The following is a 16270-nucleotide window of genomic DNA, read 5'->3' as shown; positions in this document are numbered from 1 at the left end:
ATGCTATATAATGTCATATAAATTCCTATTCCATGATATATATATTTCTTGAAAATCTACGAATGTATTCCTAGTATTCACATATCACATAACAAATAGTAATAATAGTAATAATACATATACTTTTATTTAAATAAGTATAAATTTTGAAACTAATATAAGTATTAAATTTTAATCCATTAATATAATAAAATTTCTAAAAGTGTTTTCAGTTATAAATATTGTAAAAATACATTCGTATGTTATTTTTTTACAATAATAAAATGAAATTATTATTATTATTTAATATAAATTTTTTTATAATTTGTATTTATTTTTAACCTAATTTGTATAATTGAAAAAATACTTAAGTTTAAAATATCATAAATTAAAAAAAATTAATAAATTTAAAAAACTATCTTTAAAAAATTGATAAAATAATTATTTTAATTAAAAGATATTTAAAGAATAAAATTGAAAAATAAGGAGACAAGAATTTAGATGTAGATATAAATAAATAAATATAAAAAATATATGAGAGGAAAAGGATTAACTTTAAAAATTAGAAGGACTAACTCAAAAAACAAAAAATATATGTATATTTATTTTTTATTTTTGAATGGTGTTTCCTTATAAGAAGTGAATCACGGAGAAATTGCGTTAACGGCTGACACTTTACTGAATCACTCACTCGTGTTTAACTCACCGTTTGTTTTCTCACTTAATCATAGCGCTTTCAGTAAGGCAGGTCTATGGGAGGGTTCGAGCAGGTTCGGGTGTAGTGCTCAACAACTTGGATTTTGTCTAACTGATGTTAAACTGGTAAGTATACTTTGATTTGGAACTGTTGTTTCTTTTGACCCTATGATAAAGAATATGTTCTCCATGCCCTGTAGCAAGACTTGGAAGATCCAAAGGAAACACATGAGGAGATGCCTTCTAACTTCACGTGTGCTACGTATGATATTCCTGAAGAAGCACTTAAATGTGTTAGGCACATGGTATGTATCGGTAACTTTCTTCTTAAGAATTATAACGAAGCTCTTGTTTGATCTTTTTGGTTTGGAATGGTGTTCCCCTCCCAGAACTGAATCACAGAGGAATCTATGGACAAAAAGATTAGATTGAGTAAAGATTAGAAGTAAGAGTGTGTCAGCAATTGCATTAACGGCTGACACCTCATTGAATTACTCACTTGTTTTTAACTCACCGTTTGTTTTCTCAATTAATCATAGCACTTTCAGTAAGGCAGTCTATGGGAGGTTGCGAACAGGTTCAGGTGTAGTCCTGAGCAACTTGGATTTTGTCTAACTGATGTTAAACCGGTAAGTATGCTTTGATTTGGAACTACTGTTTGTTTTGAACCTATGCTAAAGATTTTCTTCTCCATGCCCTGTAGCAAGACTTAGAAGATCCAAAGGAAACACCTAAGGAGATGGCTTCTAACTTCACGTGTGTTATGTATGATACTCCTGAAGAAGTACTTAAATGTGCCAAGCACATGCTATGTATCGGTAACTTTGTTCTTAAGCATTATAAGGGAGCTCTTGTTTGATCTTTTTGGTCTTGAATGGTGTTCCCTTCCCAAAAGTGAATCACGAACACTACAAAAGAAGCGCATATTACCTAAGGTTTATTATCGACGGTCTTTAGGCCTTCGGCAATATATTGGTGAAATTAAATATCAAGGGCTTTTGCCCTTCGGTAATGCCTGTGATGCCTCATCATATGCGAACCACATCTTCATCCAACCATTCTCTCAAGAGATCCACCCGCACACATACCTTTTTCTCTTGGACCTCCGCTCGTCTCCGATCCATATTTTGAGCTCCTCCGCCTCAAATCTTCATCCGCTAGCCACAGTTAGTATCTAGATCTTCATTCTACCGTACATTTCTCCCTTACCTCAACCTAATCCACCATTTTCATCGATTAAACCTATCCTTATCGTTCTATCTTCACTTTTTCCCGATTAAAACTTCTTTTCGTTCCATTCCATCGATTCAATCGTGGAATCCTTTCTCTCACCGATCAAAATGTCCCAAATCCCCAACCCTAGAATCTACACTGATCAAACCACTCAATCTAGGGTTTGCCTCCGTTGTTCGTCATTCGTTGTTCTTGTTCTTTGATTAGCTCGATCTGTGCTAGTTTCCATGGTTCCTCGTCTATTCGCCTCGACCTAGAGCTATCAAGTGGTATTCAAATCCTAGGTTAGGCGCGTATGCACAGAGCTAAGTATTTTCTTTGCCTTTCCATGTTGTCTTCGATTAATTGTCTTGATATGTTTTGGTCTTGTATTGAAACTTTAGCACATGGATTGAAAAATACAATTTTTTTTCTTCTTATTATTGTCAATACCCTGTATGAACTGTTTGTTGTGCTCATGTGAAAAGAATTATTTTAGTGCAGCTTCTCATCTTGGTTTCTTTATTTTTCTTGTGTTTTGGCCAATGAATTTCCTGTATGAACTAAAAAGAAAATTGTTGGCTTTATTTTCTTCTTTCAAACATGATTTTTGTGCTAAAGTTTGTAAGAAAAAAATGTTTTAATATCTTTGATTTGGAAAATTCTTCTGAATTTTGAACTGGTTCATATCTTTCGATGGCGAGATGCTTATTATGGATTATGGTTCCCACTGCACTGCAATAATCATTAGTATAAATCATATCTCATTGTTCATTTTACATTTGTTTTGTTGACAACTTACATCCAATTTGTTGTGTCTAATAGAACTAATTCTAGATGGACAGAACGTGAGGTAGTCGGAACTTCTAAGTTGAACGTGCAAAGAAGCAGTAGTGGAACTTAGAGCAATCAGAATTAAGAGATCTTATCTTACTGGACTTGAGGTAGGGGAACTAACCTCTCTTTATATTGTATGAGTACCTTCATGTAGTTGTTGTTGTATGGGATGCATCATTTCTGGTTTACACCTTGTTGTATCTTGTATACTCGGTTAATGCAATATTGTGAAAGCTTGTTTGTCGTACGATGAACTTGTTGTTGACTCGTGATATATGGAATAAACTTGTGCTTGGCTGCCATGATTAATTTAAATTGCATGACCTTGATGGAGTGAGGAAGTGGTTGATGCATAATATTTCTTTGAGTCTGGACATACTGAATGCCTAAACAAAGAATAAATGAAATAAAGGGGAGATAACCTTTTGTTTTAGGATCCACTAATATTATGACAGGATTGCCTATACCGTCTTGTAATTTTGATACCTTGTTTTAGATCATGCCATCATTCATGGTTCTTTTCATTTTTTATATTTTTATGATATGACTTATTGCCATAAACGTTTTAGTACATGTTTGGAATTGTGAACATGTTTTACATAAATAATTGTAGATTTGATTTCCTTTTTTAATTTTCTTTCACTTTATATCAATTTTTTAAAAGAAAATGTTGCAGCTTTATTTCCACATAAACCACCGAAAGTATCTTGTTCCACTCAATGTTTTATTTTATACCAACTTACCTTATCTTTGATGTCCCACCGAATACATGCTTCATTAACTATTTTGAATTGCACTTAGATGTAATAGTAATCCACTTGTAAGATAATCACCAAAAGAATCTTAGAAATATGTTTAGCCTTTTCTATATTTTATTATAGAAAGTTGGACACTCCCGTATACCTATTCTTTGGTCAGACCTTATTAGTTGTATCTTTATGCCTATACACTTGAAGTATAGGTCTGAACCGTGACCAAGTTTGCTTCAAATATCTAATTTAGTTATAGTAAGGGACTAAGTTATATATTATCTTAAGGTTATTTTATTTCTTTTCATTTTAATTCTGAAATTGCAGAGTTGGTGGTTTAGTTAAGTCAAATTGATGTATAAATTGTTGTGTAAGCTTTAAAATTTGTAAATTCAGTTTATTTTGTGATTTCTGTCATTCACATGAACCAAATAATGTCAAATTGACTTATTAAATGTCAAATTGACGTATTAGGTTCTGTTTGCGTGCCAACTGTTCTAAATAGCTTGTTTCTTGCTTGTCTTGTTGAATGTTCTGGTTTTGTCTCCAATGCATGTGAAATCTACTCTGCCAATCTTTAATTGAAGTTTTTAATTTCTTATTACATCTGGTCTAGAGTTTCATTGAGTATATTACCAATGTGTTTTATATGTTAAATAAAACATGTCTCTTTCTTCTGTATAGGTTGAAGCAATTAAGAATATATCACAGTATGTGACTCAACTTAGGAGGGTTGGAAAGGGTCACGGTATGTTTTGCTACTATTACTTCTCAAATTGGTTGAAAAAATATACCTTTGATGTACATTTCCAGCAATATGGTAATTTTCTCCCAATACCTATGACTTCTACTTACATTTATACTTTATGGCTTGTAGGTGTATGGCACTTTGATCAAAGTCTATTTCGTTATGCCGCTTGAATTTGGATAGTCTTTATTATTAGTTCTCGTGTAGAATTTAAATGTTTTTCCTCTATACTGAGGTGTAAGAACTTGTAGTGTTGTAGTGTTGTGGCAACAAGTATCTTATGTAAAAGACTACAAACATATTATGCAATATCATTTTATATCTCCTTTTCAACTGTCCTTTTCCAGTAGAAATATCGAAATATCAGTGGTTAGTTTGACTTGATGTCATGAAAAATTCCATAATCTAAACTAATGGAATGAAACTGCTATTCGGTTCGGTAATTACCAAAGGCCTTCGGTATCGAAGGCCTTTGTCCTTTGGTTATTACCTATCGGTACCGAAGGGCAAAGGCCATCTGTAATGGTTAGCAACAAACGATTTACCGATGGCCTATAGACTGTCGGTAATCCATCGATAATAGGCATTGTCGACGATTTTATGCTGTTTTCGACGGACTCGGGTCGTCTGTAATGCCCTCTTTTTTGGTAGGAATCTATGGACAAAAATATTAGATTGAGTAAATCATAGAAGTAAGAGTGTATCAGCAGTTGTGTTGACGACTGACACCTCACTGACTCACTCTCGCTCATTATTAAATCACCATTTGGTTTCTCAATTAATTATACCTCTTTTAGAAAGGAAGGTTTATGAGAGGTTATGAGCAAGTTCAGGTGTTGTCCTGAGCAACTTTGATTTTGTCTAACTGATGTTAAAGTGGTAAGTATGCTCTGATTTGGAACTGCTGTTTGTTTTCACCCTATGCTAAAGATTTTTTTCTCCATGTCCTGTAGCAAGAGTTGGAAGATCCAAAGGAAACACTTGAGGACATAACTTCTAACTTCACGTGTGTTATGTATGATACTCCTGAAGAAGTACTTATATGTGCCAAGCACATGGTAGGAATCGGTAACTTCGTTCTTAAGCATTATAAGGGAGCTCTTGTTTGATCTTTTTTGTCTTGAATGATGTTCCCTTCCCAAAAGTGAATCACGGAGGAAGTACTAAAATGTGCCAGACACATGGTATTTATTGGTAACTTTGTTCTTAAGCATTATAAGGGAGCTCTTGTTTAAGCTTTTTGGTATTGAATGGTGTTCCCTTCCAAGAAGTGAATCATGGAGCAATCTATGGACAAAAAGATTAAATTGAATAAAGCATAAAACTAAGAATGTGTCAGTAACTGCGTTAACGACCGACACCTGATTGACTCACTCACTTGTTTTTAACTCACCGTTTGTTTTCTAATTTAATCATAACACTTTCCGTAAGACATGTTTATGGGAGGTTGCATGCAGGTTCGGGTGTAGACCTGAGCAACTTGAATTTTGTCTAATTGATGTTAAGCCGGTAAGTATACTTTTATTTGAAACTACTGTTTGTTTTGACCTTATGCTAAAGATTTTGTTCTCCATGTCTTATAGCAAGACTTGGAAGATCCAAAGGAAACACTTAAGGAGATGGCTTCTAACTTCACGTGTGTTATGTATGATGCTCCTGAAGAAGTACTTAAATGTGCCAAGCACATGGTATGAATCGGTAACTTTGTTCTTAAGCATTATAAGGGAGCTCTTGTTTGATCTTATTAGTCATGAACGATGTTCCCTTCCCAGAAGTGAATCACGGAGGAATCTATGGACAAAAATATTATATTGAGCAAAGCATAGAAGTAAAAGTGTGTCAACAATTGCGTTAACGGTTGACACCTCATTGACTCACTCACTTGTTTTTAGCTCACTGTTTGTTTTCTCAGTTAATCGTAGCACTTTCAGTAAGGCAGGTCTATGGGAGGTTATGAGCAGGTTCAGGTGTAGTTTTGAGCAATTTGGATTTTCTCTAACTGATGTTAAACCCTTAAGTATGCTTTGATTTGGAACTGTTGTTTGTTTTGACCCTATGTTAAAGATTTTTTTCTCTATGACCTGTAGCAAGAGTTGGAAGTTCCAAAGGAAACACCTGTGGAGATGGCTTCTAACGTCACGTATGTTATGTATGATACTCCTAAAGAAGTACTTAAATGTGACAGGCACATGGTATGTATCGGTAACTTTGTTCGTAAGCATTATAAGGGGACTCTTGTTTTAGCTTTTTGGTATGGATTGGTGTTCCCTTTCAAGAAGTGAAATTGAGGAATCTATGGAGTAAAAGATTACACTGAGTAAAGCATAGAAGTAAGAGTGTGTTAGTAACTGCGTTAACAGCTGACACCTCACTGACTCAGTCACTCATTTTTAACTCAGCATTTGTTTTCAAAGTTAATCATAGCACTTTCAGTAAGGCAAGTCTATGAGAGGTTGCGAGCAGGTTCAGGTGTAGTGCTGAGCAACTTGGATTTTGTCTAACTGATGTTAAACCGGTAAGTATGCTTTGATTTGGAATTGTTGTTTGTTTTGACCCTATGCTAAAGATTTTCTTCTCCATGGCCTGTAGTAAGACTTGGAAAATCCAAAGGAAACACCTGAGGAGATGGCTTCTAACTTCACGTGTGCTATGTATGATTCTCCTGAAAAAGTAGTTAAATGTTTCAGGTGCATGGTATGTATCAGTAATTTTGTTCCTAAGGATTATAAGGGAGTTTGATATTTTTGGTCTTCAATGGTGTTCCCTTCATGAAAGTGAATCACGGAGGAATCTATGGATAAAAATATTAGATTAAGTAAAGCATAGAAGTAAGAGTGTGTCAGCAACTACGTTAACGGCTGACACCTCACTGACTCACTCAATCGTTTTTAACTCACCCTTTGTTTTCTCAGTTAATCATAGCACTTTCAGTAAGGCAGGTCTGTGGGAGGTTGCGTGCAGGTTCGGGTGTAGACCTGAGCAACTTGGATTTTGTGTAATTAATGTTAAACCGATAAGTATGCTTTGATTTGGAACTGTTGTTTGTTTTGACCCTATGCTAAAGATTTTGTTCTCCATGCTCTATAGCAAGGGTTGGAAGATCCAAAGGAAACAGCTGAGGATGGCTTCTAACTTCATGTATGCTATGTATGATACTCCTAAAGAAGTACTTAAATGTGTCAGGCACATGGTATGTATCAGTAACTTTGTTGTTTAGCATTATAAGGGAACTCTTGTTTGATCTTTTTTGCCTCGAATGGTGTTCTTTCACAAATGTGAATCACGGAGGAATCTGTGGACAAAAAGATTAGAATAGTAAAGCATAGAAGCAAGTGTGTGTCAGAAACTGCCTTAACGACTGACACTTTCTTCCTCATCTCCTTCAGTATCAACCTCTTCATTCTCGTCACTATCATCATCTAAGCTCTGAATATTTAGCTTCCCTTTGATAGCAGCAATGTCCTTATTGATCTTTTCAAACTGAGATTTACTGAGGATTGAGAGAGAGAGTTCATCTGCCTGATCCTGTATTTTTCAAACTTTGATTTAGGCTTGAAAGAGGCAGATGACGATCCAGCCTATGCTTTTTCTTCATCATTCAGATTTTCGTCTTTAAATGTCCATCCATCTAGTCCATGTTGAAGACCCATGTGATGTAGGGCCGTTTTGTCAATGATGTTCTTCTTACCATAGGTTTGACATGACTCTTCCACACAATCTACTTGAAAGTGAAGAAGTACCTTAGAGATAAAATTATTAGCACACTCAATCAAAAAACCAAAACCTAACATGTGCAACCCAACACAACACCCACAATCCAACCAAGAACCACAATCTATAAAAACCCTAAACAAAAATAAACAATATATTCTGAGAGAAGAAAAAGGATTCAAAACAACTCACAATGTTAAGCTTCTAACTTGACTTCGATGGCTTTCGTGCCTCAATAAAGGATGACAACGGAGACTCGCTGCTTTCACATTTCCATTTCACGCATGATAGAGGCACACATGAGAGCACATGTGAAAGATATAGATCAAAGATTCTGAGGCAAGAAACCAACTCAAAATATTTCATTCCACTTTCTCTTTTTCTTTCCAATTTTACCCCTAAGGAATAAAACCAACAATAGGATCTACGATGTGTCATATAAATGTCAAATCCAATATTCGTGTTAAAGTAACATTATTCATATATATATATATATATATATATATATATATATATATATATATATATATATAATATGTGTGTGTGTGTGTGTGTGTGTATACATGTATATATGTATATATGTGTATATATACATGTATATATGTATATATACATATATACATATATACATGTATATACATATATACATATATGTATATATATACATATATACATATATATACATATATGTATATATAAAAAAGAAGAGTAATGGTATCATGATACACTTTTACATTCATTTGATATAGAGTATAAGGATAAAATAATTATAAAAGTGTAAACTTTTTTATTTTTTCAACAAAGAAAAGAGTAAAAGATAAAAAGGAGTAATGTCAAATGAATGTAAAAATTTATGTGTGTTAAAGAATATTTTTTATATAAGGAAAGGTTCTCTGCATATTTTGTGCATATTTTTGCTTTAGATGATGATTTTTCTAGAAGAGGTCGACGATATAACATATCGTATGATTAATGATAAACAAAGTACATTGGCTTGTTTTATACGTATATTCTTATTAAGCACCGGGAAATATTGAGTAAAATGTTTTTTCATTGCGACAGATATGTTTTAAGTTTCTTATCCTATTATCTGTCTATGAATAAATGTGTAAATTTTTCATTTTACAAAAATAAATTCTCTCTTTTATAGGAAGATAAAAATTTCTTTGTAAGTGGGACCTCTACTTTTTAACTCTTTTTCCTTCCTTTCCCTACATATTAAACTTAAGACGAGATAGAAAATTAATTTAATTTTCCCTTTTATCATTTTTGTATAAATAATGGGAATTAAAAAAAAAGTACAATGTTGTTTCGGGTGAAAAGATACATGTAGAAGACCAGAGTGAAGATTAGGCACTAATGAAAGCAAACAAAATGGGGTGTAAACAGGAAGCTACAAAAGCAACAGTCATAGCCCATAGATTATATAATAACACCAAGTTCACATGATACAGGGTATGATACTTTTTTTTTAGGATTTCGATTCGATACTTAGACAGCATTTTTACGGTTCGTTTGAGCCAGCAAATTAAATGCTTTTCAATTTAATTAATAATGTTCTTCAAATACGTACTGTAAGAACAAATTAAAATGGCAAAAATCTTTTATTCATTCAATTATTGTATTATGTTGAATATAAAAATTTAGTAGGATTATTTTAAGAAGGTTATAAAAATTTTCCACAACTTAACATGATTTGAAATGATTACAATAAGTTTTTTAAAGTTAATAATAATGAAAGTTTTAATATTTTTTAAAGAAATTTAAGACCAATACAAATTATTATTAATTTTTTCTTATTCTAACTTTTCTCTTTTATTCAAATTTTCTTCTAACCTTTTCTCTTAATATTCAAAATTTTTCACTTTTCTTTCATATTTCCAAATTAAGGATTTCTGATTTTGAGTCACCCTTTTCATATTGTGATTCATATTTACGTTTCTGATTTTGTCCCATAGTGTTTTGCATTCATTTTTAAGCTTTTTGCGTCATTCCCAAATCAAGCATTCATCCCTAACTATTGTATTATAGGTTCATCGTTTTCCATCATTGGTAGTTGTGGTCATAGTTACACGTACTAAGTTCTTTCTAGAGTTTATCATCATTCTCGGTTCAACGGCGATGGTTGGCTAGGGTTTAGCTGCGGCTAGGGTTCTAGTGAGTTCATCAACCTAAGCGTTTAGAACTAAGATTTACTAAGTTTTTGTTTCTGGAAAAAACTATTTTCTTTTGAATTCACTGTTACCTATTTATCACTATGGATTTTGGTCCTAATGTCATACTTGTCCCACTTTAAACCCTTATTTTATGCTCAATTCAAACTCTTATTGCACTTCTTTTCCATTACATCGTATTATTATTGGAACTAAATATTTGTATAAATAACAATGTCACATGGTAATAACAATGTGTCTTATATTGAATTTGTTTCATATTTTTTTTAAATGGAATAAATTAAATTTTTATATAAGTATTATGTTGATATTATATATATATATATATATATATATATTTTTCTTCATGTGAAAATAATTATTTTTAAATTTTATTTTCTTTTATTTTTTTATTACAACAATAATTATAATAATTTCTTTTAATATTTTATTATTATAAAATATATTAATTTTAATTAAAATATTTAATAAAAAAATTACATTTTAATTAAAATATTATTATAACATTTATATAAAAAATTCAATTTAATCTTTAATTTTTTCCGTTTTAATAAAATGAAACTGAATTGAATAATATTAACAAATATACCAAAGAATATAAAATACTGACATTTATCACTACATTGAAACTTGAATTGACACACATGAACAATTTTTTAAGTTTAAAAAGTAAAAAATATATATAAAAAAACTCACAAACTGAGACACAATCTATAACGTTCAATGTTCATTTAAAAGATATTAGAAAAAATCACAAAATCGAATAAAATTATTGAAAACTATAACCAAAAAAAAGGTTTAAACCCTCTTTTGGTCCTCATTTTGTATGAAAAATCTCGGTTCGGTCATCATTTTTTTATCTGTCTCAATTGGGTCATACTTTTTGTAAAAATGAACACATTTTATCCTAACCGTTAACTTGTCTCAAACGGCGTTAAATTAAGACCATCAAGAAGAGCTTCAACTTAATGTTTCCAGGTGAGGTAATTTGAGGATAGAAGCTTGGTGACACTGCTGAGAGTGATGCAAGTGAAGGGTTTTGATGGCTCATGAGGGTTGTTAATAGATGAAGGCTGATACCATATAGAAAAGTATTTTGAATGAATTAATTCTATCATTGGATTACAGTAGTATAAATATACAAATTGATAACATAATTGGAAAATGTTAAAGAGAATAAACTCCACCAATTTAATATCAATTATTATAATATCAATTATAATAATTGATATTTAACACTAACAACTAAACTAATAAAGGTACAAAAATTAGTTAATAAAGACTAATTATTACAATTTAAAATTAATTATTATAATTGATACATATTAGCTTTCTCACCTGTCATACAGAGTTTAGTAATTAGCTTAGAACAGGAGGCATTGTTAGCCATATCTCCTTGGTTTGACAGCTCAAGGAAAATTTCATAGGCTTTTTTTACAAGGTCCGCTTCACAATAGCCATTAACCATGGTAGAATAGATTTCAATACTCTTATCTTCCAGACTGTTAAAATACGCCTCAGCTTCCAAAACCTTTCCCACTGAACACAAATTGTCAATGATTAACTTATGTGTAGTAGAGTTTGGCTTCACGCCTTCACTCTGCAAAAACTTTAATGCCTCACAAACATGACCATTTCTAACCAACCCAGTCGCCAGTACATTATATGTTATAATATCAGGTTTGGAACTTCATCACTCATTTCCTTAAACACCCTAAACCTATACTAACGAGATCACCCTGAAGGCAGCATCCCTTGATAAAGGTTGTGTAGTGCTTAAGATCTAAAGCCACACCCCTTCTCTTCATGTCTTCCGACATCTCTATCGCATCCTCCACCTTCCCTAACTTAAACAAAGCATAAAAAACAATGTTGTAGGCAATAAAAAACAATGTTGTAGGCATAATTTTTCTAAAATTGATTAAATAGACGTGATATACAATATTACGGAAAAAAAAAAAACATATGATACACAGTATTATGAAAAGAAAAATAAAACATGTGATGAACAATATTACGGAACAAAAAATAAAATTTGAAAATAAAATGTCTAACTGTCTTAAAAATAAAATTTATTTATCTATATTTTATCTTTATCAAATTAAATTAAATATTATTATATTCAAAACTAATAAAATAAAATCTAAACAAAATTATTAATAAAACTTTAAAATTTAAGTATATCCCAATCGTCGTCGTCAAGCAACATCTTGGACTTCTTCAGTTCCTTTATCTGATCCACCACCTTGAAAGTAAGGTCCATCTCGCCCAAACAAAACAGAATGTAACAGACAATAGCACAGTTTGGCTTCACACCCTTCGAAATCATCTTATCATGCAAAGCCAAAGCCTCGCTCAGATTATGAGCCTCACAATACCCTTTAATCAATGCAGAATAAACAGACACATCAGGAACCAACCCTTGCCTCTCGATGTCATCAAGCACACCCTGAGCCTCGCTCAGATTATGACCCTTACAATACCCTTCAATCAATGCAGAATAAACAGACACATCAGGAACCAACCCTTGCCTCTCCATGCCATCAAGCACACCCTGAGCCTCATCCAACTTCATCTCATTACAAAACCCGCGAACAACCGCAGTGTATGCATAAACCTCCAAAGGGGCATTACTCTTTGTCCATTCCTTCAGCAACTTATACCCAATAGCAAACTTATGTTTATTACAAAATCCTTCAATGTAAGTCTCCATTTCCTCAAAAACACAACCAGCTTGACTCGAGTCACCCTTTTTACACAACGCCTTGATGACAATTACATAGGAATAACAATTGGGTCTGAAACCAAACCTCTTGAGTTGCTCAAAAACGGCCAGTGCTTTATCGACCTCGCCCTGTTCCACCAACCTGTTGAAGAGGAAGTTGCAAGTGAGAACATCCGGGACAATTCCGCGGCGCCCAATTTGGAACAAGAAATCAATGGCCTCAACAAACATGTCGAGACTGACACAGGTTTTGACAAAGCCACCAAAAGCTCTGAGCAAGTAATGGTTATGGTGGTCGAAGTCTTGGAAGAGTATTTCGAAGAGTTGAAAGAGGTGTAAGGGAAGAAGGTGGTGTTTTGAGAGGGTAATGAGGTGGAGAAAGGGGGAGTCTAGTTTTCTGGGAAGGTTCCAGAAAGCGAACATTTTGGTGATGGCGGCGTAGGTTGAGAGGGTGTGCGGGAAGCCGGTGCGGTGGAGGTGGTTGAGGAAGGAGAGGGCGAGAGAGGGGTAGTGGTGGAGACATTGGAGGGTTTGAAGGACTTGGAGGGGGGTTAGGTGTGAAAGGGGCGAGAAAGGCGTGGTGTCGGAGAAAGAGGGTGGGGTGGAGTGAGGGAGTGCAGTGGATGCAAATGGCTGTGAAAAGGGTCTTAGGTTGGGTTTGTGAATGGTTTGAAGACAAGGTTGAAAACACGAAGCCCCATGGACATGGAAAGGAGAAGAATCTTAACGTAGAGTGTTTATGTGAGAGAGTTAATTTGAAAGAAAATACTGTTGTGTATGGAATGCAAAGATCAGGCTATTAATAGCCAATACATCAGAAATGAAACTGAAAATGCGAAACGGGATTTTATTTGATTAATTCCTAACAAAAACATGCGGTGTTGGTAACGGCTGCGACTTTACCCTACCAACAACCTTCGATTTCGTTTCACAAGGGTTCTTTTATATTTGCTGTTTCAAAACTTCAGCATTTTTCTTTTCAATCAAACTGTATTTATTTCCCATCTATTTAATTTTTATGTATTAATCTTAATATAATTAGATTAAATGGTAATTCAATAGTATTATCCTGAGTTCGTAAGAGTAAAATCATGAAGACGTAATTTTTTTTCTTACATGCAAATTTAGGTCAACAATTGGAATTACAATCATTCATTAAACAATTCTCCAATGTTTATATTAATAATTCGATATTAAGTGTACTTATATTTTCTTTCAAAAATATATTTTTCAAATTGATTTGCTTTATTTACTCACATCAATTAAAAATGGCTACTCTATAAACACTAGTAATTTGTGGGTAATTTATTGAATTGTTAATTTTATTTAGGACATTTTAGTCTATTTTAGTCTTGTATCAAATTAATAGTGGAAAAATGGAGCCTTTTTTCTACTATATTATAATTATTCATTTAGAATGTATAATTTTATAAATTTCATTTAAATTTTTTCATATAATTTTATCTTCTAGATTTAGATCATATAAACTATAATAGATTGTAATGATACATTAAAATTATGTTAAAAAGTAAATGTGTTTCAAATTAAAACGTAAAATATGTTTCAACTATGTGAGTAATTAAACTCAAATTTTAGTGTTATGTTTTTTTTATGAGAAAATAAGGGTACTTATTATACAGCTTGTCCAATCCTTCTACCATTTCACTCTCTCCATGATAACCATTTTAGCCATGGTAGATAGATCACAGTATTTTCTTCATTTCATTCTTAAATCGAATTGACAGTGCAATGCATAAGATGTTCAATGATTCAAATCACAGAAATTCCTATTCCATGATATATATATTTCTTGAAAATCTACTATTCCTACTATTTTCCAACATTCTCTTCAGTTAAATTAAAAATCACATCTCACGTAACAAATAGTAATAATAGTAATAATACATATACTTTTATTTAAATAAGTATAAATTTTGAAACTAATATAAGTATTAAATTATAATCCATTAATATAATAAAATTTCTAAAGTGTTTTTAGTTATAAATATAGTAAAAATAGATTCGTGTGTTATTTTTTTACAATAATAAATAAATTATTATTATTAATATAAATATTTTATAATTTTGAATTATATTTTAACCTAATTTTATAATTGAAAAAATAGTTAAGTTTAAAATATCATAAATTAAAAAATTAATAAATTTAAAAAACTATCTTTAAAAAAATTGATAAAATAATTTCATTATTGTATTTCCATCATAAGTAGGACAGGTCAAAAGATAAACAAGAGTTCTCTTATAATGCTTGGCACATTTAAGTACTTCTTTATATATAGTATCATAGATAGCACACGTGAAGTTAGAAGACATCTCCTCATATGTTTCCTTTGTATCTTCCAACTCTTGCAAAACAAAATCTTTAGCATAGGGTGACATAGGCACACATGAAAGATACATATAGAGAATCTGAGCAAAAAACCAACTCAATAATTAAATGCTTTTCAATTTAATTAAAAATGTTCTTCAAATACGTATTCTAAGAACAAATTAAGATGGCAAAAATCTTTTATTCATTCAATTATTGTATTATGTTGAATATAATCAACATATCAAACATTTCTTTCAAAATATCATATTTTTAATATTTTTGTCGATAAGCATCAACTAACACTAAAAAAAAAACTATTTAGTAGGATTATTTTTAAGAAGGTTATAAAAATTTTCCAAAACTTAACATGATTTGAAATTATTATAATAAGATTTTGAAAGTTAATAATAATGGAAGTTTTAATATTTTTTTAAAGAAATTTAAGACCAATACAAATTATTATTAATTTTTTCTTATTCTAACTTTTCTAACATTTCTCTTTTATTCAAATTTTTTTTTCTTAATACTCAAAATTTTCCACTTTTCTTTCATATTTCCAAATTAAGGATTTCTGATTTTGGTCACCTTTTTATATTGCGATTCCTATTCAAGTTTTTGACTTTGTCCCATAGTATTTTGCATTCATCTTTAAGCTTTTTGCGTCATTCCCAAATCAAGCATTCATCCCTAAATATTGTATTCTAGGTTCATCGTTTTTCATCATTGGTAGTTGTGGTCATAGTTGCACGTACTAAGGTCTTTCGAGAGTTTATCATCGTTCTCAGTTCAACGACGATGGTCGGCCAGGGTTTAGCTGCGACTAGGATTCTGGTGAGTTCATCAACCTAAGCATTTATAATTAAGATTTACTAAGTTTCTGTTTCTAAAAAAACTATTTTAGTAACTATTTATCACTATGGATTTCGGTCCTAATGTCATACTTGTCCCACTTTAAACCCTTATTTTATGCTCAATTCAAACTCTTATTGTACTTTTCAAATTGACATTACATTGTATTAGTATTGGCACTAGATTTTTGTATAAATAGCTGTCACGTGATAATAACAATGTCATATGTCAATGTAGTAGGACGTGTTAATGTTTTATATT

General features: G+C 31.8%; 1 pseudogene; it reads right to left on the bottom strand.

Annotated features, from left to right (window-relative positions):
- Positions 1 to 7501: 7501 nt before the first annotated feature.
- Positions 7502 to 13538, bottom strand: LOC124821279 (uncharacterized; annotated as a pseudogene).
- Between the last annotated feature and the right edge of the window lie 2732 nt (positions 13539 to 16270).

This window comes from Vigna umbellata, chromosome 1 (assembly GCF_029865625.1).
Source record: "Vigna umbellata cultivar VRB3 chromosome 1, Vumbellata_1.0, whole genome shotgun sequence".
Taxonomy (NCBI): Eukaryota; Viridiplantae; Streptophyta; class Magnoliopsida; order Fabales; family Fabaceae; genus Vigna; species Vigna umbellata.
This window is presented reverse-complemented; position numbering and strand designations above follow the sequence as displayed.